The sequence below is a fragment of the Podarcis filfolensis genome (assembly GCF_964270895.1).
Source record: "Podarcis filfolensis genome assembly, chromosome: 7".
NCBI lineage: Eukaryota > Metazoa > Chordata > Lepidosauria > Squamata > Lacertidae > Podarcis > Podarcis filfolensis.
Window position 1 is genome coordinate 12,337,114 of NC_139603.1, and position 24,585 is coordinate 12,361,698.

A 24,585-nucleotide genomic window follows, 5' to 3' on the forward strand; every position below is an offset into this window, starting at 1 on the left:
TTGGTTCATTTTCTCATAAAACGCAAACAGTTGTGGTACTCAGACTACACTAATTGGCAATAATATTGCATTTCGGCAAGCCTTTGGCATCAGGTATACCTTCCCTTGCCAAACCACTGTCTTCTTTCCAAAAAGTAATCTTTCCTGATTTTCAGAGAAGATATTAGCCCCAAAATAAGTAGTTGTTAGAAAATTCTTAATAAAAACCAGAGAGCAACAATATATCCAAAACATTGTAGTCCACATGCAACTCTATGCTGTTATGTTCGCATTAGCCATCAGCAGATATAAAAGAACATCTCCCTGAGGCTAAATGGTTGCAGGATGTCTTTCCTGCTATTGACAAATAATTCTAGAATACACCCAACTATATAAATCAGTGCCTGACTCTGAAGCTTTGAAGCTTTCCCAAATGAAGTGCGTGAGGCAAAAAATCAACTACTCCAAACTCGAACGAAGCAGCTTTGGAACAGGAGCCAGCAAATTTACAAGCTGAGAAACCCACTCTGGAAAATAACATTTTCTGTGCTCCTGCCCAAACCCCATTCATTTCAATGGATTGCAGCTGGAAGGAGCACCCTACAACTGGAAGCACCCAGAGTCTTGGGCATTTTATATACAGTGGTACCTCGGTTTAAGAACAGCCCTGTTTACGAACTATTTGGTATAAGAACTCCGCAAAACCGGAAGTAGTGTCCTGGTTAGCGAACTTTACCTTGGTCTAAGAACAGAAGCCGAACAGTGGAAGGGCACCGGTAGCGGGAGGCCTCATTAGGAAAAGCGCGCCTCAGTTTAAGAACAGCTTTGGTTTAAGAACGGACTTCCGGAGCAGATTAAGTTTGTAAACTGAGGTACCACTGTACAGGATTTCATTGTTAGAAGAAAAATGCAACTTTTGCCAGAGTTCCCTTTTCCAATGTGTGTGTGTGTGTGTGTGTGTGTGTGTACACACACACACTTTTCATTAATTTATTTAAATAACTGATATTCCTCTTTTAAAAATTGGGATTTTTCAAATGCTGATGGCCGTGACTGTTTATTTTTTTTATTTTATTTTTTAATAATATTTATTAAAATTTCAAAGAATTACAAAAGTAAAAGAAAATAGAACAAAAATGCAAGATACAGAAAAATACAGAAAAATAAAACAATTAAAAACAAGTCAATTTTTCCACGTCTTATCTTTCATTTGCTTGTTTCCTTGACCTCCTCACACCTCCCTTTTTTGTGTTCTAGTTCAATTAGTTAATTCAGCAAATCCTTTCCATCTTTGTTTTTATGTTAATAATTTATCTTAGTATATTGTAACTTTACATTCTCACCTGTTAACAATCCATTTTTACATACTCCTTTGTAACATTACTGCTAAAACCACATAACTTCATTCCAGCATCCTTCTAACATTCCTTAATTTTACAATGTTTCTATAAATAGTCTTTAAATTTCTTCCAACCTTCTTCTACCGACTCTTCTCCCTGGTCTCGGATTCTGCCAGTCATTTCCGCCAGTTCCATGTAGTCCATCACCTTCATCTGCCATTATTCCCGGGTGGGTAGATCTTGTGTCTTCCAATACTTTGCGATAAGTATTCTTGCTGCTGCTGTAGCATACATAAAAAAAATTCTATCCTTCTTTAACACCGATTGGCCGACCATGCCCAGGAGAAAAGCCTCTGGTTTCTTCAAAAAGGTATATTTAAATACCTTTTTCATTTCATTATAGATCATCTCCCAGAAAGCCTTAATCCTTGGGCACGTCCACCAATGGTGAAAGAATGTACCTTCAGTCTCTTTACATTTCCAGGACTGTTTAGCAGAGTGAAGAGTCCAGCTTTCTGGTAGCTTCATCATAATCATGTTGGGCACATCAATATTCCTTCTGTGTTTTTGAAGAACAAATTTCTATCTCTTGAAGCTGTAGGGGAGAAACTCCTGACAACATACTTGACATTTGTCTTACCTCTCTGCACATGGTCCTCCAATGCAATTACAGTGGTACCTTGGTTTTCAAACTGTTCCGGAAGTCCGTTCCAAAACCCAAGCGTTCCAAAACCAAGGCGCACTTTCCCATAGAAAGTAATGCAAAATGGATTAATCCATTCCAGACTTTTAAAAACAATCCCTAAAACAGCAATTTAACATGAATTTTACTATCTAACGTGACCATTGATCCATAAAGAAAGCAATAAACAATGTACTGCAGTCACACAATCAATCAACCAGTAACTGAACTGGGTTCCACACAGTCACAAAAATGAAACAAAAAGAGCCGCAAAAACAAAATGCAAAATAAATAGCAAAAGCAGACAGACCTCAGCGTAACACTCAAAATGGAAGTGTAGCACTCAAAACGGAAGTGTGGCACTCAAATCAGAAGCGTAACATTCAAAACACAGCCTGTTCAGCTTTTGAAAAAAGTTTGCAAACCGGAACATTTACTTCCATATTTGCAGTGTTTGGGTCCCAAGTTGTTTGAGTACCAAAGCGTTTGAGAACCAAGGTACCACTACGACGATTTGCTCCCTGCTGTTCTCACTACCCTCTCCACAAAATATACTGCTCCTCGTGATCATCTACTGTATCTCCCATCCCCAACCCTTCTTTCCATCACTTTGGTTGCAGCAGAACAAAACTTTTCCAAAAAAGCCTGGAACCAGAATAGGTTTTACACATTTCTGCAAAATGTGGCTCACTCCCTGTCGCTACTCTTTTGGTTCATTCTCCACATCAGATTAACTTACTTTTAGGATGTCTTCTCAAGGAGGGCACCAAGGAGAAAGTAACTTTAGATGAAGTATACCTTGAAGATTTACCACTTTGGCAATGGAACGTTCCACCATGTGAGTTATATATAGGTTCTTGTTTAAGTAGGACAACATTTACTCCCCACCCCTATCCTGGTGTAACTGAGAAGACAAGCAGAAAATCCGTCTTAAAATGATAACAGATGTGCCGTCTATAGCACAAATACACTATCGTGCTAGTTTCATTACGGCAGTCTCCATCGCTTCCAACGAACTTTGCTGGGGCAGAATGGGAGTCAGGACATGGTTCCCGTTTCCAATGTAAAGGAACAACTGTTTATAGAATATTTATGGTAAAAGGAGGTCAATGGAGCCAACAACATTTGTAATCTTCAGATCTAGAGTGAGATGTATACAACGGAATTATCCACGAGCAATGCGAGATCCATGAGACCAATTTGGGTTATCATTCATCCTTGAACAATTCTACTACAGCTCTCTCAGTTGCTGGTTATTTTAAATGCAAAGATCAGGCAGTTTAACACACTTTTTTATTAAAAAAAAAACTCCACTGCTGTTCCGTTAACATGACCCTTCAAAATGTAAAGCTATAGCCAAAAATTGGAAATCGCAAGAAATACCAACAATAGAAGATTGGCAGATGAAGATGTTGGACTTTTGGGAGCTGACCGACCTGACTGGAAGAATCCGGGACCAGAAGGAAGAGGAGACACAAGAGGATTGGAAGAAATTTAAAGAATATTTAGCTAAATATTGTGATATAAGATAATTAGAAAATTCTTGGAAGTAACAAATAGGCTTAGGGGTAGAATAAGAATAGGTGGTAGTAAATATTAAGGATTTGAATATTAATAAAAGGGATGAGGATAGTAAACGAAAGGAGTGAATATTATTAGAAATATGAATTTGGAGGACTGCTATACAGGGGTTATAATGAAATTCAGTTAGAGGGGATTTGAGGAAGTCAGTTATCAATGTAACGAGAATTAGAGATTTGAAGTAAGAATTCTGTTTTGTGTGTTTCTTTTTTTCTCCTTGTTGTGTGTTTTGTAATATTTTTTCTTTTCTTTTTCTCTTTCTATGTGATAAATGTGGAAAGCAATAAAAAAATGTAAAGCTAACTACAAGTGGCCATTGTCTCAAGTATTGGGAAATGCCAACTATTGTATAGGATCAGTTATTTCTTTAGCCGCTCATCACGCTGGATGCTCAAACAGCCACAGACTGATGGCTGTCCCGATTTTGGTTCTCAGCATCTCCAGTTAAATGGGTCTCAAGCAACAGCCTGGGAAGGAGACTTCTGCCTGAGACCTTGAAGTTTGTCCATCAGCATAGACTATACTGTACTAAATAGACCAATGAAATAGATATTTCAGAATTTTGCAGGAAGGAAAATAGATACCATGCTGCAGATTGTTTGTGCAGGAAACAGAGGGTTTATTAATGATGACAAGTGCGCATCAAATAGTAAAAAAAGAGAGGAAAGTGTAAATGAAAAAATAAAGCATATAATACTACCAACTGGGAAACTGGTGTTCTTTGTTGATTGTGTGTCCATTTTACGCAGAAACTATTAGACGCGTCTCCAAATTAGTAAAAGGAAAAAACTAATTTTAATCGTTTAACTACATTTAATTATGTTTTTAATATTTTGTTGGGAGCCACCCAGAGTGGCTGGGGCAACACAGTCATATGAATAATAAAATTATGGTGATTATTTACACCTGATTTCATGATGTTAGGTGTGGGGTCTATGCCACCCGTCAAATCTATACATGTTAGATCAGAGGTAATCCCCACTGAGTTCAATGAGATTTGCTTCAGTTTCAAGTAAACATGCTGATAACTTGGTGAAATGATTCAGCAGAACATTTTATCTGTGCGTGGAGTGGGAAGAGATAATGATGTCTTATATATAGGATAATGTATGTACAGTGGTACCTCGGGTTAAGTACTTAATTCATTCCGGAGGTGTGTTCTTAACCTGAAACTGTTCTTAACCTGAAGCACCACTTTAGCTAATGGGGCCTCCTGCTGCCGCCGCGCCGCCGGAGCATGAATTCTGTTCTCACCCCGAAGCAAAATTCTTAACCTGAAGCACTATTTCTGGGTTAGCAGAGTCTGTAACCTAAAGCATATGTAATCTGAAGCTGAGGCTCCAATACTTTGGCCACCTCATGAGAAGAGAAGACTCCCTGGAAAAGACCCTGATGTTGGGAAAGATGGAGGGCACAAGAAGAAGGGGACGACAGAGGACAAGATGGTTGGATAGTGTTCTCGAAGCTACCAGCATGAGTTTGACCAAACTGCAGGAGGCAGTGGAAGACAGGAGTGCCTGGCGTGCTCTGGTCCATGGGGTCACGAAGAGTCGGACATGACTAAACGACTAAACAACAACAACAACATTTGGGCACTTGCAGTTCACTCTCTGTGATCACACAAACCAAAAGCCTGAAATATTGAACTAAAACATCTGTTCTAATGGGGCAGGGGCAAACTGTATAGAGAATAAAAGGGGATGTCACATTTTTCACAGCAAAGGACCCCCAGCACCCGGTACAACTTCAAAATCTCTTGTCTTCCTTTCTGAGAAACTTTACAACTGTCAGAACATATTGAAAGCAAAATGCTCCAGATTGCATCCATCTCATTGTGTCTCTCTTTCTCACGGTACGGCTGCTGGTCTACGAAATTCTACACCTTCACCCCCCCCTTTTTCTCCACAGTCTTCGATGTTCTCCTCAGTTCTTAAGACAATCTGTTTTGGATAGGTTTCAGTCTTCCCTACTGCTGATTCAGGGCTTCTCTCCCCACGTTCCTGTCTGCATGGATTGCAGCCCCAACATATGGGGCGGATTATGCTTTCCTTTGATTGTGTGATTTAAATCACCTTTGCTGCCCAGCAGCTTGCCACAGCTCAGCCTACAAAGGGAACTGCCTGCTGGGCTCTAAGGAGATTAGATTCTGAAAATGTTAGGCTGGGTCAGGTACAATAATTGTACCTTGCAAGGATGGCAGGTCGTCATCGTTCAGCAGGTATACCGGGTGCGCAGCAAACCTGGGCAAGAGAAAGAATAAGATGTGATAAGAAAAACTGCATTTTCTAAGAGATCTTCCCAGTCAGATTTACAGTTACTGGCCTATGTGTATTCATGTGTTTCTAATGGAACAGATAAAGGGCACAGAATTACATTTCAATTCAGTAATGCAAAAGCCTGTTTTGCTTTAGCTGATATTTTTCAGTAGGTTCCGAGACGCTGGGCGAGTGTTGCAACACGCTGTGTCTTGAAAACAGCTTGGGAAAAATGGGTTGAACCAGAACATGACAAGTCATGACTAGGTGTGGGGAGAATTTAAAGCCAATTCTTTCACACTTGGTTTAAAAAATAAGACAAATGGAACATAGCCAGCCTTCGAAATTCGCACTTATCTGAATTTTGTGATGTAGTCCTTCAACCAGTGTTTACCAAAATATATGTTAGGGGCACATGTGCTTCGAAATAATTATATTAGTGAAAATAACATCCAAAACTGAATTATATTAGGAGAAATTGCTAGCAACCATGTGTACATAGCCAGAACTGCATTCAAAAATGTGTTTATTAGGAGAAATTCACACAAAAATGCTGGAGAATTTTCATGAGGATTTAAAAATAATTACAAAAACTCAAGATGATGCAGAAATGTGGAGAGCAGAATTTAAGACTGGAAAAATGAGAAATCGAGAAATTCCATCCCTAGTTGTGACGTGGGTATACAATAGAGCATTTTCACATGAGTACTTTCAAAGCCACTGAAAAGTCAACTTTGATATGACATCAATATAGCAAACATATCTGCTACATGTTCATTTTACCTCCAACTATCCTGTGAGAAGAGAAATGGATACAGATAAAGACCACCTCAGAACCTGCTCCAGCTTGACTATCCCCCTCCTTGCAACAGCAGTCTTCTGGGAAGTATTGTAGAGGAGAGAGAAATATAGGCAAAAACCACAAAGTCTGCCCTGTTTTTGACACCTTTTTATATGTTGATATTGTTTGCTGTGGTTTCTTACAAAATGCAGTTTAATGTTTCTTTTAAGTCAGCTTGAAAGGATGTATATAATCTTAATAAATACATAAAAACATACATACAATAATTTTTAATAAATGTCAATATATTGTATAATATTCCCATTAATTTTGTTTTGTGTTATGGGGAGCTCCCAGAAGATCTAAATCTAGAACCAGGCAGCTGGATTAAGGCTTTAACAGAACTATATTCCTGACAACACCATCTCAACATGGCTGACCTGGTGGGTCAAACAACCTTTACCACTTCAGTCAACAATTGAGCACTCACATAGGTGGAATCTACACACATATAAAAAACACTGGGGAAACATTTTGAAAAATACATTGAATTTTGCATAGCTCACTGTCGCCATCTAGTGCAACATTTGTATATTGCACTTTACAACACAGCTTTTATTTGCAGCTGTATACCTGAGTCCATAGTGAAGTGCTCTTCCATTGAAATAAAAATATTAAAAATTGTGCCCCTAGTAAGTTAGGCTAGAACCTTTCTATGTGGGAATTATTTTGTATGGAGGAATATTCAATTATGTGAGTAGGGAATGGTATATCCCTGGCATAAGTTTACTGCCTTGGTATGTTGTTGTTGTTGCTGCTGTCTTCTTCATTGACCTCGGAAAGGATGCTTCCATTTTGATTCTTTTGTTCTCATAAGCCAACCGGGTGAGCAAACACTGACCTAAATTCAGTAAAAGTTTGCACTGAAGTCTTGTTGAGATTAATGAGCCTATTTAAGCCACGCAAAACCTGTCCCATTTATTTCAATGGATTTAAGTACAACAGATGATTTTTGGATTGGGCTTCTATTTATGTCTAATAATAATAATTATAAATTTTTATTTATACCCCACCCTCCCCGGCCAGAGCTGGGCTCAGGGTGGCTAACACCAGTAAAATTACAATAAAAACATAATGGGGGAGGTGACAACCAATTTATTAAAATACAGGTTAAAATACAATTTAAAATGCAGCCTCATTTTAACTGTAGCCCATAAATCAAAACCATAAGGGGAGGGAAACATAAGGGTCAGACTGAGTCCAAACCAAAGGCCAGGCAGAACAGCTCTGTCTTGCAGGTCCTGTGGAAAGATGTCAAATCCCGCAGGGCCCTAATCTCTTGTGACAGAGCGTTCCACCAAGTCGGGGCCAGTACTGAAAAGGCCCTGGCCCTAGTTGAGACCAATCTAACCACCTTGTGACTTGGGACCTCCAAAGTGTTGTTATTTGTGGACCTTAAGGTCCTCCACGAGGCATACCAGGAGAGGCGGTCCCGTAGGTACGAGGGTCCTAGGCCGCTTCGTATACACAGAATCTGCTTCCGAAACTAGCATCTTGTCGTTCCTGAGCTAGGCCAGTCACGAACACAGGGCTTGCCTACCTTACTTTCTCAAGCTGCCATAGTTTCTTCCAAAGAATTTTGGGATGTGTAGGCCTATAGAGAATACATGCTCTCCCAGTGCTTGTCTATTTGCATCTCTTCCAATCTTTAACAAGAACGGTGTAGATGCAGGCTCAATGCCTATTGAAAAGTAGATATTATTAAGCACATCTGGTGATAGTTTACAAAACAATGTGCCTATTTGTTCAGCATGTTAATGCATTGCAACAATGCAAAGAATGTTCTAATGCATGAAAAGGAATCTACCATTTTAAATCACTGAATTCCTTCAGTCAGTAGAGCAGGAGACTCTTAATCTCGGGCTTGTGGGTTTGAGCAGCGGCGTAGCGTGGGTTGTCAGCACCCGGGGCAAGGCAAGTAATTTGCGCCCCCTAACCCGGGGCAAGGCAAGTAATTTGCGCCCCCTAACCCTACAAATCTATGCCTATGAATGATGGTCCCTCTCTCTCTTTCTCATATTCCAATTGATTCCCATTTCCGCCGATCGATCCCCGAAGCTCTCACCCAGCGAAATTCGTGCGTAATTACGCTTCGCCATCCCTAATTCTGCCGCTTCCACCAGGAAATCATGACGGTGTGTTTCTCCTCTCCAAACTTTCCCCGGCCCTTTGCCGGCCGGCGCAGCCCTTTTGGCTACGAGCTCCCCTCCTTCTCTGCCCGCTTCCGACCCCACCTCCCCGTCCAGCCTCCCTACCTCCTGAAAAAAGGCGCCGGCGCCGAGCAGGACACCCCCGCGGCCATCGGCGAGAGGCGGGGCCGAGGGAGGCAAGCCAATGGGCGAGGCGGGGGTAGGTGGCCACGGGGGCGGGCGCTGCCGCAGTCCTCGGGTGGGCAAGGTAGGAGCAGGCGGAGGCTGGCCGGCCGCTCTGACAATAGGGGCGGGCCGAGGGCACGACGCGGCTGGGCCCTCTGGACTCGCGCCCCCCCCCAGATGTTGCGCCCGGTGCGGCCGGCACCCCTGGCACCCCCCACGCTACGCCACTGGGTTTGAGACTCATACTGGGCAAAAATACTCCTGCATTACAGGGGGATGGACTAGGTGACCCTCACAGTACCTTCCAACTGTACAATTCTATGATTCTCTCATTTTCAACGTAAAACACACAGGGCAGAAATACCCACTTTTTAGTTTAGCTTCAGGGACTGAACTACAAACCAAGAAGTCCCTGATTCAAATCTTGCTTTTGCCATGAACTCAGCAGCTGGAAACTTTCTTTCCGCCTCAGGTCCCAGCCCTCCATCTGTAAAATGCTGAATAAGACTCACTTATGGGGGTTACTGTAAGCATTCCAACTAGATAATGCGCATGAAGTGGTTTGATTAATAATAATAATAATAATAATAATAATAATAATAATAATATATTATATCCACGTACCTACAGGACCGCCTCTCCTGGTATGCCCCGCAGAGGACCTTAAGGTCCACAAATGACAACATTTTGGAGCTCCCAGGTCGCAAGGTGGTTAGATTGGTCTCAACTAGGGCCAGGGCCTTTTCAGTACTGGCCCCGACCTGGTGGAACGCTCTGTCACAAGAGACTAGGGCCCTGCGGGACTTGACATCTTTCCGCAGGGCTTGCAAGACAGAGCTGTTCTGCCTGGCCTTTGGTTTGGACTCAGTCTGGCCCTTATGTTTCCCTCCCCTTATGGTTTTGATCTTAACCTGTATTTTAAATTGGCTTTTTTCTTTTCCTATTATGTTTTAACTGTAATTTTACTGGTGTTAGCCACCCTGAGCCCGGCTCTGGCTGGGGAGGGCAGGGTATAAATAAATAAATAAATAAATAAATAAATAAATAAAATAATAATAATACCCCACCCATCTGGCTGGGCCTCCACAGCCACTCTGAGCGGTTCCCAATCGAATATTAAAAACACAGTATAGCATTAAACATTAAAAACTTCCCTGAACACTTGAAAGCGGTCTAAAAATGTTAATTAGCCATGATGACGATGATGGGATGTGGCATAGTGTAATGTCTGAATATTACAGCCAGAATACAACACAGTTATGAATGCTTGAACACACCTCTCAGGGATTTTTTTTTAGTGTGCAGTTGGACACAAATTGCGCCGCTGATGGGGAAAGCTGATGATGTGCAACTGAAAAAGCGGGAGGGAACTAGGCATGTTAGGCATGTTAAGCACTGAAATAACAGGCAATATCAGGAACAGTAGGCACACCAATTATATTACAGTAGAATGTGTGCAGTTCCCATACTTACACTGCCGAGTCATATTAAAATACCTCCTAATTTTTGCCCAGAATCTCTCCTATTTCACCTTCAGGCAGCTAACGCTTCATCACCTCCTTGGAAATACCCTCAAAGTACCCCTGCTCTTGAGCCCTTGTCCTATCCTGCACTCTTATGTTTCTCCTTCTACAGCCACTGCAAAACAGCTGGGCTGGAGTCCCGCTCAGACAAAGGCAGGCATATTATAATGGATGTAACGACAGAGGTTTTCCGTTTCTACAGAGAGTCGGGCTCTGCTTCTACTTTTGAGCGCAACTGTTGTGTACTGAGTTGAATAGGATCCAAACTGCAGCAGTCTGATTGGTCCTATAACAATAGGATTCAGAATGCAGCAGTCTGATTGGTCCTAGAACAATGCAGCAGTATGATTGGTCCGCAGGAGCCACCCAATCCAGCTCCAGATAGAAGTGAATCCACAACCTGATTGGCCTACAGGAGAATTCCGGAATTAACCAATCACGTGCAGCCCATTGTGTAAATAATGTTTCAGCAACGGTTGCATTTATGAGCCTCTCAACACTACGAGATTTGGCCAAGACCATGCAGCAGGGGATCATCATCATCATGGTCTTGGAATTTGGGGACCTGGCAATTTTTTAAAAATTGTTATTTTAAAAATGCTTATTGTAAGAAATAAGAGGCGTGGGTGGCGCTGTGGTCTAAACCACAGAGCCCAGGGCTTGTTGATCGGAAGGTCACAGCGCCACCCGCGCCCCGTGGCTCGGTCCCTGCTCCTGCCCACCTAGCAGTTCGAAAGCACATCAAGTGCAAGTAGATAAATAGGTACCACTCTGGCGGGAAGGTAACGACGTTTCCATGCACTGCTCTGGTTCGCCAGAAGCGGTTTAGTCATGCTGGCCACATGACCCGGAAGCTGTCTGCAGACAAACGCCGGCTCCCTTGGCCAACAGAGCAAGATGAGCGCGCAACCCCAGAGTCGTCCGTGACTGGACCTAATGGTCAGGGGTCCCTTTACCTTTATTGTAAGAAACAAAGTATTATTCCACAATTATTCTACGGATGTCTTTTTATGGATTCTATATCAGCAGGTCTCTCTCTTAGGGATAACTTTACACACCTTTAAGCAGAGCCTCGTGAATGTTCGCCTGACATTTTTACTCTTTAAATCCGCACTAAAAAGCATGTTTGAACCTCGCTTGTACTGCCATTTGTGAATGTGAGTAACGCAGGAAAGAGGCAAAAGAAATATCCGAGTGAAGAGTCTCACAATCCCTCAGGTTTGGAATTTCATTCCCATACAGACAATGAATACTCCTGTTTTAAAATTTCCATCCTAGTAGAATTGCATGTGGGAATCATGAAGCCAAAAATTATGTCTGCCTATTGAGAAGTGCCAGCGAAGATGAAAATGGGCAATTTAACACTAATACCAAATATAAGACGCCTTCTTAAAATGCAGCAAACCCAGTAGGTTGCTTTCCACAAAGAGCTGTCTCAAACCATAAATTAACAACAAAACCCTCTGCTAATATGTACCCCCTGCCAGGGATCCTTTTAGTGTTTAGACGCAATAGCTTTAGACGAAAACATGCAGGACTTAACAATATTGGCTGACATCTACACAAAGACGTGTGTTTACTGGGCTGGTTTAAGTTGTGGGGGGAAACAGGTCTAAACTGAGTCGCATGAACGTTTTAAACTGGCATTTTGCCTTTTTAAGGATCCTGGGACGTAGGAGAATAGTGCATTTGAGTTCTTGATCTGGCGAATGACTCCACAGATCATTTTTTGTTATGTTTTTAGAACCCCACCAAAATGAATGGGGCTGTAAACTTTTTAATGGCAGCAAGAAAATTAATGGGGGAAGAAAGGGAAAAATAATATGGTAGGTGCCTTTTATCTAGCAGGCAGAGTTACCATCTTACACCATGCAGTGAGCCCCAGGAATCTTTCTTTTACTCAGAAAAGAATGGGTAGGAATTAGAAACAATGTACAACTCTTAGATTAATATTTTCAATATGAGCTAACTGTGGCTATCTGGCGTGCTTGAAGAAACGGTACTGTCCAAAACATGAGAATGTGTATATTCTCAAAATCTGAGCTACACATTCCTACGATTATACGGCTGTGTACAAACCATTATTTAAAGTGCATGGGAAACACACAGAGTCCTAAAAGAATCTTGGAAACTGTCGTCTGTTAAGTGTCATGGCTTCAGGGAGGAGGAAGAGGATCCCGGCGGGGGGGCAGCTGAGAGCGGGTCATGCAGGAACAATCTGGGGAGCGGGAAGGAGAGGTTGGTGGAGATAGTACTCACGGGGTGACAGAGGATGATGAGGAGACAGGGGCTAGGGCACAGGAAGACGAGGAGTGGGACCCCTCGCCAGAGAGGCTCCCTTGTCCATGAACATGGCAGGTCCTAAGATGTAGGGAACATTGGATGGAGCATTCCAGGAAGCAGAGGGCTTGCAGCCTAGATCACTAGCTGGCCAGGTGAGCAAGGAGGCATGTGATTCATCAGCTGGGGCAAGCTGAGAGCAGGTGAGGGTTCCAGGCCACATCAAGCCCAGATGCTGCAATCAGCAGACACAGTATAGGGTTGCCATATTCCCAGACAAGGTTGTTGACCTTTTTAACCTTTTTTTTAACCATTTATTTGGTTTTTCAACTTGCCTCAAGTTGAAAAATCAAACACAAATCATAAAAACAAGATTCCAAGGAATCTCCTGGACTTCCATCCTCCCCTTTGTGGGTCCTATTATGAATCATTTCCTCCCGCATCTTTTATGATGTTCCAAATCCTTTGCCTCTTCCATTATGTCCAGAATTCAACCTTAAACTGCAAGTGCTATTCCAATCCTACTAACGAGTTTAGCTGTTTACAATGGTCTGAAGATAAGTTATATATTTTCCCCATTCCTTATTAAAATTTGGTCTTCCTGATTTCTGACTCTTCCAGTCATTTTAGCCATTTCAGCATAGTCCATTAACTTCATCTGCCATTTTTCTCTGGTTGACCTTTGTGGGGGTCAAAGTTGTTGAACATCTCCCCCCCAAAACATAAGTCTTTGGGCTTCTTTTGGATTTTTATAGCATTTTTCTTTAAAAAAAATAATGGCCAAGTTGCCATAAGTCCGGGTTTCCCCAGACATTTTGCTGATTCGGCAAAAATCTGCCCAGACACCATTTTGACAGCCCGACTCCCAGATGGGAAAACCCAGATGTATGGCAGTCCTAGTGTAAGAAGGCATCAGAGCTGAGCTCTGGCCAACTGCCCATGTTGAGGGACCTCACCTGGGATTCTCCTTGGACCTTCATGGGTTTCTGCTTCAAGACTGACTCTGGACCGTACCCTGACTGCTGAACTCCTATCTTGGCTTACCTGGACTGACCCTGGACTGCGTTTCCTTATTTTTGGACTTGGCTTGTGTGGATTGGCTTCTGGACTTGGAACTTTGTCTCGGCACACTGTCTGCTAGGTAGGCCAGGGGATCAGGACATTAAGGTAGGGTTGCCAGACGTCCCCAGTTCCCGGAGACAGTCCTTGGATTTGCGAATCTGTCCCCGGACAAATTCCGTCCCTGGAATGTCCCCAGATTTGCAAATCTGTCCCCGGGAAACATTGCAGTAGCAGTCTCAGCCACCCGGAGCCAACCTGGTAGTGCAGTTGGCTCTGGCTGGCTTCAGGAGCTGCTTGCTGCCGTCGCCACTGCCAAAGGTGAACTGGGGACGTCCAGCGGGACAGATCTCCTGCCCCCTTCCCCCTTTGTTTTGACAGATCGGGGGAGGCTCAGGAGTCGCGGACGAGCATCCATTGCCCAGGAGGGGTGCAAGGCACATGGTTTCTCTGCCAGGCAAGGTGCAAAGCCCTTCTTTCACACCCTGCAAAACATAAATGCTCAGAGTTTTTTAAAAACTGGGCAACAGCCGCCTGCCCGCGACTCCCGAGCCTCCCCCGATCTGTCAAAACAAAGGGGGAAAGGGGTAGGAGATCAGGAAAGCCTTGGGAGTCATGGGCAGGCAGCACACCCTTGCCCAGTTTTTTAAAAACTGCATATTTATGTTTCACAGGGTGTGAAAGAGGGGCTTTGCAGCTTTATACAATATGCATATGTGCTTGGGCCCAGGGTCTTTTGGCTCACCATCCCCACTACTGACTCCCTGTTGCTACTCAGCTTCCCCCCCCAAAAAAGTGTCCCCAGATTCATTGAAAAAAATCTGGTAACCATACATTAAGGGTGCTAAGAATTGTAGCTTTGTTAGGGGCAGACTACAGTTCTCAGAATTCTTTGTGGGAGCGTATGCTTTAAATGTGTGGTGTGTACATAGTGTCTGAATAACAAATCCATGCTTCAAATGCTAATTGATTCAACTCGAGGGCAAGAGGAAGGTGGTAGGAAACATCTCCTAGATATCAATGTTCATAGCAGAAGCATGTTTAGCTATTAGCTACACCACAGCCTAGAGGGTATGTCAGGTGTTCATCTTGGCGGCTGCCAAATGATTCCCATCCATTTATATATCATTCGCTTAACAGCTTTCTCCTCACTTAAAGATAATCTGGTTTATCTTGCAAGAACAATTTTGTGCTCGTTCAGTTCGCAGAGACGTACAGCTGTGTCTACATAAATCTGACAGCTGTTGCCCGCAATCAGGTTGCTTCAGTAGTTTCCTAATGACTTCATATAAATTGAGCCCTGTTAAAATGTGCGTGTAGATTATCTTCTGTGGATTATCCTCTTCCGTTGCTGTTGAGCCCCTGCAGAGCACCTTGATCCTCAGCTATAGGCACAGCTGACACCACCTTGCCTGCAATCAGAGGAGCAGGGCGTCTGGGGTTTGAGATTGTCCTCTTGGCTCTTTTGGGGAAAGAGGGGTGAACCTGAAGCTCTGGTCTCTACTGAGAAAGCAGGCATCCAAAACAGGTTTAGGAGGGGGGGAAATGGAGTGGATTCTAGCTGGTATCCTGTACCCCAGGGAGAAAGACATCCCTGACCAGTGGCCATGCTGGCTAGAGCTCATGGTAACCTCAGTCCAATAACATCTGGAGGGCTATGTGTTCCCCACCCCTGCTATACCCACAAGTCAGATTTATTTTTCAGTAGACATGTATGGGGTGTTAGGGGAGAGATAGTCTTCATCTTCTTCTTTGGTGATTACTCGTAGCCAAGTAAGATTGTCTTCCATAAACACGGTTCTAACAGTGAGTCCATAAGTGACTGTGGAGGCCAATTCTGGATCCACACGTCCTTCCACAGTGGGGACATAGGTTTCTGGGTGGGAGTTGATTGTGGTGAGGGTTTGCCAAATGTGCCTTCCTCTTGGTGCGTTTCTCCCTTTTGTCCTGAGTTCGGGCGTCTTCAAAGCCCATGACACCTTTGGTAAAGACTGTTCTCCAACTGGAGCGCTCGCAGGCCAGTGTTTCCCAGTTGTTGGTGTTTATACTACTTTTTTTTAGATTTGCCTTGAGAGAGTCTTTAAACCTCTTTTGTTGACTGCCAGCATCATGCTTTCCATTTTTAAGTTCAGAATAGAGTAGGTGCTTTGGAAGACGATAACCAGGCATCCACACAACATGACCAATCCGACGAAGTTGATGTTGAAGAAGAAGGAGGAGGAGGAGGAGGAGGAGGAGTTTGGATTTGATATCCCGCTTTATCACTATCCAAAGGAGTCTCAAAGTATCTAACAATCTCCTTTCCCTTCTTCCCCCACAACAAACACTCTGTGAGGTGAGTGAAGCTGAGAGACTTCAGAGAAGTGTGACTAGCCCAAGGTCACCCAGCAGCTGCATGTGGAGGAGCGGGGAAGCAAACCCGGTTCACCAGTTTACGAGTCCACTGCTCTTAACCACTACACCACACTGGCTCTCACCTTTCTTTTTGGTAATCAACACTTAATTTCATAAGATTTTATATGAAGAATCATCGCTTTGACACTGGTGAACTTTGCATTAGTTTGCCTGTTTTCCCAAGTGATGTGTACAATTTTTCAGAGACACCATTGATGGAATCTTTTGAGGAGAGATAGTTCCTCTGGTGGGGGACATGTCATGCTCCTTCTGGGGTTGTTTGTCCACCTTTGGTCCCCCACCCTGCACTCAGCTCTCACCTGTGGCTCCCAGATAAGCTGTCAGCATGTGACAGCAGCCACACCCTGGGAATGGATTCAACCTGCCAGTTAAACCAGGTGAATGTAGCCGATGGATCTCAAGCAAACCTGTAGTGAGTTAGGGACTTCCCTTGCTGCAAAAACGGGCTCTGACAGATTGCGTGGATGAGACTAATAGTGGGTCCAACGGTGAAGAAGGTGGTTTCTGCATGTGCCGTAGAGAGAAGTGAGAGGCAGATGAGGCTCACCAACCTGCGAAGGTCTTCCATCAAGGAGAAGGAAAACTCTGACCCTAAACCTCCACTGCTTTGCAAGAATATCTTCAGGAGAAGGAAAGGCTAAGGAGTAAATCCACACAAACCAAGAGTCCCGAAGACAGTTGGATAGCACCTTGTACGCCTCCTTCCAGCAACTCCTGCACGAACAGGTGCCAAATGTATTGCATGGCTTTCCTTTGGAGAACATCAGTGAGGCCAAGAGGGGGTCTTGTCAGTATACCTGAAGGAGTGTCTCCACCCCCATCGTTCAGCCCAGACACTGAGGTCCAGCTTCAAGGGCCTTCTGGCGGTTCCCTCACTGCAAGAAGTGAGGTTACAGGGAACCAAGCAGAGGGCCTTCTCGGTAGTGGGGCCCACCCTGTGGAACGCCCTCCTACCAGATGTCAAAGAAATTAACATCTGACTTTTAGAAGACTTCTGAAGGCAGCCCTGTTTAGGGAAGTTTTTAATGTTTGATGTTTTATTGTGTTTTTAATATTCTTTTGGGAGCCGGGCAGGGTGGCTGGGGAAACCCAGCCAGATGGGCAGGGTATAAATATGGTGGTGGTGGTGGTGGTGGTGGTGGTGGTGGTGGTGGTGATGTCTCTGTTCCTGGTAGCTGGACCACCAGGAACAGTGCAGGCAGCTGATCCATCTTAGCCAGGAACACAGCAATGCAGGTTGCAGTAAACAATGGCTTGTTTGGGTCCCTTTCCTGCTTCTCAATTTCTATACCTGCAAACCATTTTTTAGAGAGCACACCTAAGGCTGTAGTTGAACTGTGGTGTGCATCATCCCCAGCCAAGATGGGGATGTTCTGTCCAAAGCTAGTCTGACTGGCAACAACATCACAGGAGCTCGTCGGTACTAGAATGAATCACCATTGCATATGAGCAGAGTATTCTCTGACTGTTCATACTCAGTTCCCAGTGCAAACATGCATTAGGAAGAGACCATGTGTCAAATGTTATGCTTCCTCCCATTTCATGTCTTTAAGTTACAGTCACATTGAATTTTATAGCCTTATCTAGATTTATCGTGGTTAACTCTGCCTTTATAACGTACCATAAAACTGAGCAGATATTGCCACTGTAAAATGTAACACTGCATTTTAAGCCAACACAAACACATAGCTAAGAGCTGTTCAAAATGTGACACTCTTGTCTCCTATAAACCTTCCCACCACATTTTGAAATACCTCAAAACCCAACTGAGTTCCATGTTTGAAAAGCAAAGGGTATGTTGAAATATAGTCATGGGGCTGTTGTACAATTATGGAACTTCCCTAACTAGGAATCCCTATGGGATTGCTAGAAAACTCCCTCTCTCCATTATTTTTAATATATATATATATTATATATTTCTTCATTACACTTTTGAATTGTATAATTCACAAAGCATAAGGAATGTACTATGAGTTCCCATAACAGCGCTCATAGCGATCAGACAGGAGCCCTGGAGTGTTTTGGAATAAAACTGTTTTTGATCTCAAACTCCAGAACTGCACATGAAGCTTTCTTTTCAGTCAAATCTATTTAACCTAGTACTCTCTGACTGGCAGGGAAGATCTTGAAGCCTCTCTCACAGACAAAGGTCCTTCGCAGCCCTGCTAATAGGGATGGAAGAATCTCTCCACTACTGTTCTTTTGGCCTCTAATTTTCTCAATGTTGAATTCTCTCCACATCTTGCAGCAGTCTGCAATTGCATTCTTTCTTAATCATCATGAAAATTCATCAGCATGATGAATTTTAATAAACATGTATGTGGCTTGGGATAGATGTTTAATCTGTTAGTGAAAAATCACAATAATAAAATTAACTCCACCTACAGAAAGAAGCTGTGCTCTTTCCATCCTGATATGGTGGTGGTTTTGCCAGCATTTCCCTTCTGTTAGGACTAATGCTTCAGCACCAACTTCACTAGCTGAAAATATAAGTATTGCGTTACACCAGAAAATCACTGCAACTGTTTGCCTTTTGCCATTTCTGATATATTTTTAAAAGTTTATCCTTCAGCACCAACCAGCCTCTCTCTTGTTTCATCTACAACTGCAGAGGATAAGGTTTGAACTTTGGAAAGTGAAAGACATTTGCAGTTTGGGGTGCTTCTCTGGAAATCTGATGTGAGGCAATGGATTTTGTTGGTGTTACAAGTATGCGCACAGCTGTCCATGGAGGCGCAGGTCAGTTCTGTGTCCAGGGCAGCTGTGTACCAGCTCCATCTGGTACACAGGCTGAGACCCTACCTGCCTGCAGCCTGTCTCGCCGGAGTGGTGCATGCTCTGGTTATCTCCCGCTTGGACTACTGCAATGCACTCTACGAAGGGCTACCTTCAGTGGTGACCCGGAAACTACAACTAATCCAGAATATGGCAGCTAGACTGGTGACTGGGAGTGGCTGCTGAGACCATATAACACCAGTCCTGAAAAACCTACATTGGCTTCCAGTACGTTTCCGAGCACAATTCAAAGTGTTGGCGCTGACCTTTAAAGCCCTAAACGGCCTCAGTCCTGTATACCTGAAGGAGCATCTCCACCCCCATCACTCAGCCTGGACAATGAGGTCCAGCACCGAGGGTCTTCTGGTGGTTCCCTCACTGCGAGAAGTGAAGTTACAGGGATCCAGGCAGAGGGCCTTCTTGGTAGTGGCGCCGCCCTGCAATGCTATTCACAGCTAACTGAGAGTAAACCACATTGAACTCAAGACAGAGGGCCTTCTCGGTAGTGGCGCCACCCTGTGGAACACCCTCCCATCAGATACCAAGGAAATAAACAACTATCCGATTTTTAGAAGACATCTGAAGGCAGCCCTGTTTAGGGAAGTTTTTATTGTTTGATGTTTTATCATGTTTTTAATATTCTGCTTGGAGCCACCCTGAGTGGCTGAGGAGGCCCAGCCAGATAGGCAGGGTATAAATAAATAAATGATGATGATGATGAAACTGCTTGCATCCATCTATTCTCTGTTTGTATACAGTATTTGCAAATAAACCCAAATATTACACAATGCTACCGTTTTCCAGTAGCCTACTTTCTTTTTGAACCCAACCAGAAGAAAGGCCAGAGTCTAGCAGCTGGCCACTCCATTTTAAATTGCCCCCTTCCCTGGCTTTACAGTGGTGCAACCCACATTTTAAGACACAGGTCATGCTACTGCCATGTCTAGCTAAGCCCTGAAATACCCGTTTAGCCTTTAATTCAATAACATGCTGATTAGATTAACTTTGAACTGGCTTGCTGCTTTTTGATCAACTTCGATAAACACAGAGCTCTCTTTCCTTTCACTCCTTGAGCTGCTCATCTGCCCAGTGGCGTAGCGTGGGTTGTCAGCACCCGGGGCAAGGCAAGTAATTTGCGCCCCTTAACCCGTGGATTTGCGCCCCCTAACCCATGGATTTGCGCCCCCTAACCCTAACCTCCAGATGTTGCGCCCGGTGCAGCCGGCCCCCCCTGCACCCCCCACGCTACGCCACTGCATCTGCCTCCAGGCTTGTTGGCCCTCATTTTGCATTCCAGGAAGCAGAATTTGAAGTACAGATTCATATGTGTAATAAGCCGAGGAAAGGTTATCAGTGAATTGAAGACCTTGCAGAAATGAATGTGCATATAAATAACGACGATTTGGTAAGAAAAAGAGACGTTTTTAGTGCTGCATAACACATACAGAGCAAGGTTGATGTGTTTGAAGGAGTGCATAAAATCTCACTACCACCAACCACTCATTCTAAAAAATTTTAAAGTCCTTTTGTTCCATGCACATGTTTTGTTTAAATTAGCACCATCTGGAAGACATCTGCAATTAAAATCTCCCCTTTCTTGATTCATGTAAGAAGCCAGACATATTGTCTATGGTTCCTAACAAAATAGTTTGTTACCTCTTTAAGCGTAGAGCCTTCCCCAAGGGAGATGTCCACACTACAGCAAGATTGAGAAATAAAAGTCCAGTTGTAATTCTGGACTAAATCCACTGCTGCCTAATTTTAGCAATGAGAATAACAGAAGGCTGGAATTCAAATTGCAAGCCGAAGAATGAACAAGCTTTAAGGTGGCTAAACAGATGCAGTTTGAAAAATGAAAAGACTTTAGTGCCTTCCATCACACCAAGTAATAACAAATTAGGCCTATCTGTGTTTTGTACTCTTGTGGCAGAACAGGATATATGTTTCCATTTCCACCCGCTGAGGGAAATTCCAGGCTGAGGTCCCAAGTTACTAGAACTCAGTGAGGAGACATCTCATGACACTTCTCGCCTTATAAATCAACTACCTACACTTCCTTCTAGCACCACTAGGAGGCAGGAACAAGCCTCTGATTAAATTCTCTTAATAATTTAGCCACCCCTCTTTTGCAAGCTCATCTGCACCGCACCTGAAAATCCACATTTTCTGTTTTGGATTTGGCCTGGGGGTTCACAGGTCCCACTTTGCACGTAAATAGCAAAAGTTTTGAAACCTGGAGTTAAGGCTACAAGAACCTATGTGTTGCAGTCTTCAGTGGATCTAAACACGGGGCGGGGGGGGGGGAACCACACTATAAATGAATAAGAAATTAGATTACTGTAGGGAAGCTTTTAATATTTGATGGATTACTGTATTTTAATATTTTGTTGGAAGCCGCCCAGACTGTTGGAAGCCCAGCCAGATGGGCGGGGTATAAATAATAATAATTAATAATAATAAATTATTATTATTATTATTATTATTATTATTATTATTATTATTATTATTACTATTTAACAAAAGAAAAAAAAATCTATGGAAAACTGCATTTTTAAATTTCCTGCTCTCTGGTGCCATCTGGTTTTCATGTTTATAGCGCATTCAAATCACTGTTTCTTTACTAATGTAGCTGAATCCTTTATCCTGGTATTTCTACGCTCCTTTCACCCTTGGACCTTTGTCTCCTTCCACCCAGAAATAAACAGCCTGGTTTCATGCACTGGTTTCCCAAACCTCATGGGGCTTCACACAGTGGAAACAGGTGCTTGTGAACCCTGCTGGATTCCTTCTCTCCCTTGTGTAGCTTTCTTTCCATCCATTCTCTCATTCCTGTGGGAAAGTGTTTCATTCCACAGAATGTATTTCTGTAAATATGTAAAAGGCTGTGCTATGGATAATGGTGGCAAAAGTTAAGGGGGAGGGAAACCCCTCAACATCAGGCTCTCTTGTTAAATTTAATTCTAACCACTGATTACCCACTAAAGCCTAAAAGATTAGCCAATGTCGGCTGCCAGCATAATGATCTCTGTGACCTCGCTATGACTTCAGGAGGTAGAGGCATCAGTTCAGATTTACGTCAAGTTGTAAAGTGGACAGGATTACGGCCTTCTATTAACATTGTGAAGAAATTAACTTTTAATTGAGGCAAGTTAGGAGTCTAGACTGACTGAGCAGTGCACCCTTGGCCCTTGGAAATGGACTTTTAATCAGCAATTTCCTCCAGCGCCAAATCAGTGCTGGTGTTTACGATGCAGGGGAACCCCAGCTCATGATAGAGCAGAGCAGGCAGGCAAGGGGTTGGGAAAGTAAAATGTACCGCTTAGAAACAGCGTTTACTTCCACGGATGGAAATCGTTCCAACTGAAAAGCCATTAAAAACTTTTGTAAGGCAAGCAGGGCTGTGCCAGCAGCTTGTTATGTTATGGGTGGCAAAAGAAACCCCCCAACAACTTGCCACTCAAGGTTCACGAGCAAAAAAGGAGCTGCTTTGCACAAAACAGCCTGGCGTCACAACATGCAGGCGAAAACGTTCCTCATCGACCAGGCCTTTGGCCGATTAATATTCTACAGCCTTTTAAATGTGTCTGTAGGAAGGAGGGAGTTATTGTTTTGCTGTTTTGTTTTTAACTATTTACTTGCTTTTATCCTGTATTGAATTCTGTGAACCGCCCTGAGATCTTATGACAAAGGGTGGTGTTATGTACTGAGTTGAATAGGATCCAAAATGCAGCAGTCTGATTGGTCCTAGAACAATAGGATCAAAAATGCAGCAGTCTGATTGGTCCTAGAACAATGCAGCTGTATGATTGGTCTGCAGGAGCCACCCAATCCAGCTCCAGATGGAAGTGAATCCACAACCTGATTGGCCTACAGGAGAATTCCGGAATTAGCCAATCACGTGCGGCCCATTGTGTAAATAATGTATATAAAGCAGATACTTTGAGGGGACTTTCATTCCTCCTCACCACTATGAGCTGAATAAAGAGCATGAAATCCACTCTCGACGCTGAGTATATTTCAGGTGGTATAGAAATCAAACAAATAAATAAAATAAACAAATCTGGAAGATTTGAGGTGCCCTCAGTCCTTCCAAAAGCTGCCTTAGACTTCTTATTTCCCATTTCTTGCCTCAGGAATCAGATGAAGACCCTTCATGGGACAGAGTGAGGGAGAAATTTCTGGTGCAACAGTGGGATATCAGCTCCACCCAAGGCATAACAGCAACAACCGGGGGAAAGATAGACATAATAGTTTACAAGGACAGGAGAAACGCCACAGACAGAATAATTGCCACACATAGGAAGAACAAGGTTACAGTCTGAGTACCTCACTTGTAGTTTTATAAATCATCTAATGTGTCAACACGAACAGAAGTTATTAATATTGCAGTTGTAGTATAATGGCATTATTAGGATGACCGTAATGCAATTGAAACGAATAAGATTTTGGAACGCAGAAACAAAGAAAATCATCAACCATCAATTCTAGCCCACTTTATCTAAATTATATAATTCAGTATTTGAACGATTGGTATTAGTAATTGTATTGTAAATTGGTATTGCTATAATGAAGCCTTTATTGGGTTGTAATTGAAAACTAATAAAAATTATTATCAAAAATAAAAATAAAAATGGAAGGCCCTTTACATGCAATACTTGTCTGCATCATCAGTTCTAAGAAGCCCTCCTACATTTCTGTTTCTCCCCAAGCTCCGTGTTATGTTAAAGGTCATAAAACAATTCCATCCCTATCCCTTCGGCTCTGACCAATGGTCATCTCTTACCTGGTGGTGGACGTTATGACTAGCAGTTTCCTCCATGGCTGCGGTTACAGATTATGGCGCCAGACCTCTGTGAATTCAGCCACAACTCAGCAAGTCCTGTTTCCAAAGTGAGCCTAAAGGGCTCTGCAGCCTCCTTTCTGTTTTCTGCTTGTCCTCATGGAGACCAGAACTCTCGCATTGTGATGTAAGAGGCAGGGCATGCAATGCTAGACAGAAAAGGCCTTTTTTTAGGGAAAGAATATTCTGCTACCTGCCTAAGGTTTCAGATCTACAATGAACAATAAGAAATATTATGAGTCCCCAATGTTTTTTTTTGCGCTGGTGCATTTTGATGTACCATATTTTTCGCTCCATAAAACAACCTGACCATAAGATGCACCTAGTTTTTAGAGGAGGAAAACAGGGGAAAAAATATTCTGAATTAAACAGTGGATGTATGATTTTTGTGGTTCATGCTATGGCCACAGACATGTGATCTGATGGTGAATTTGGGGTGACCCAATGCAAAAATCCTGAGGATCCATGTGGCTCCGTGCTTTGTAACCACGTTTTTGCGCCATTGCAGCCCCACACAACAGCGGGTGTATTATATTTTTGGTGCAGGCTGTAGCCATGGACATGCTATGTGATCTGAGGGTGAATTTGGGGTGACCCAATGTAAAAATCCTGAGGATCCATGGGCTTTTACCTCTCCCCTCCCAGGCAGCCTCCGCTAGCGTCCTGATCCCACCGATCAGCTATTTCCTTTCAACGCTCC

General features: G+C 43.2%; 1 protein-coding gene across 1 annotated transcript in view; it reads right to left on the bottom strand.

Moving 5' to 3' along the window:
- The window catches only part of FBXL7 (F-box and leucine rich repeat protein 7), a 198,865-nt gene extending 175,001 nt beyond the window's left edge, over window positions 1-23,864 (bottom strand). Inside the window, exons 1-2 of the mRNA XM_083624713.1 lie at window positions 23,829-23,864; window positions 5,767-5,822 (exon numbers count right to left, since the gene is read on the bottom strand). The gene's annotated coding sequence lies outside the window, so the exon portion shown is untranslated. The remainder of the gene's footprint in view (window positions 1-5,766; window positions 5,823-23,828) is intronic.
- Between the last annotated feature and the right edge of the window lie 721 nt (window positions 23,865-24,585).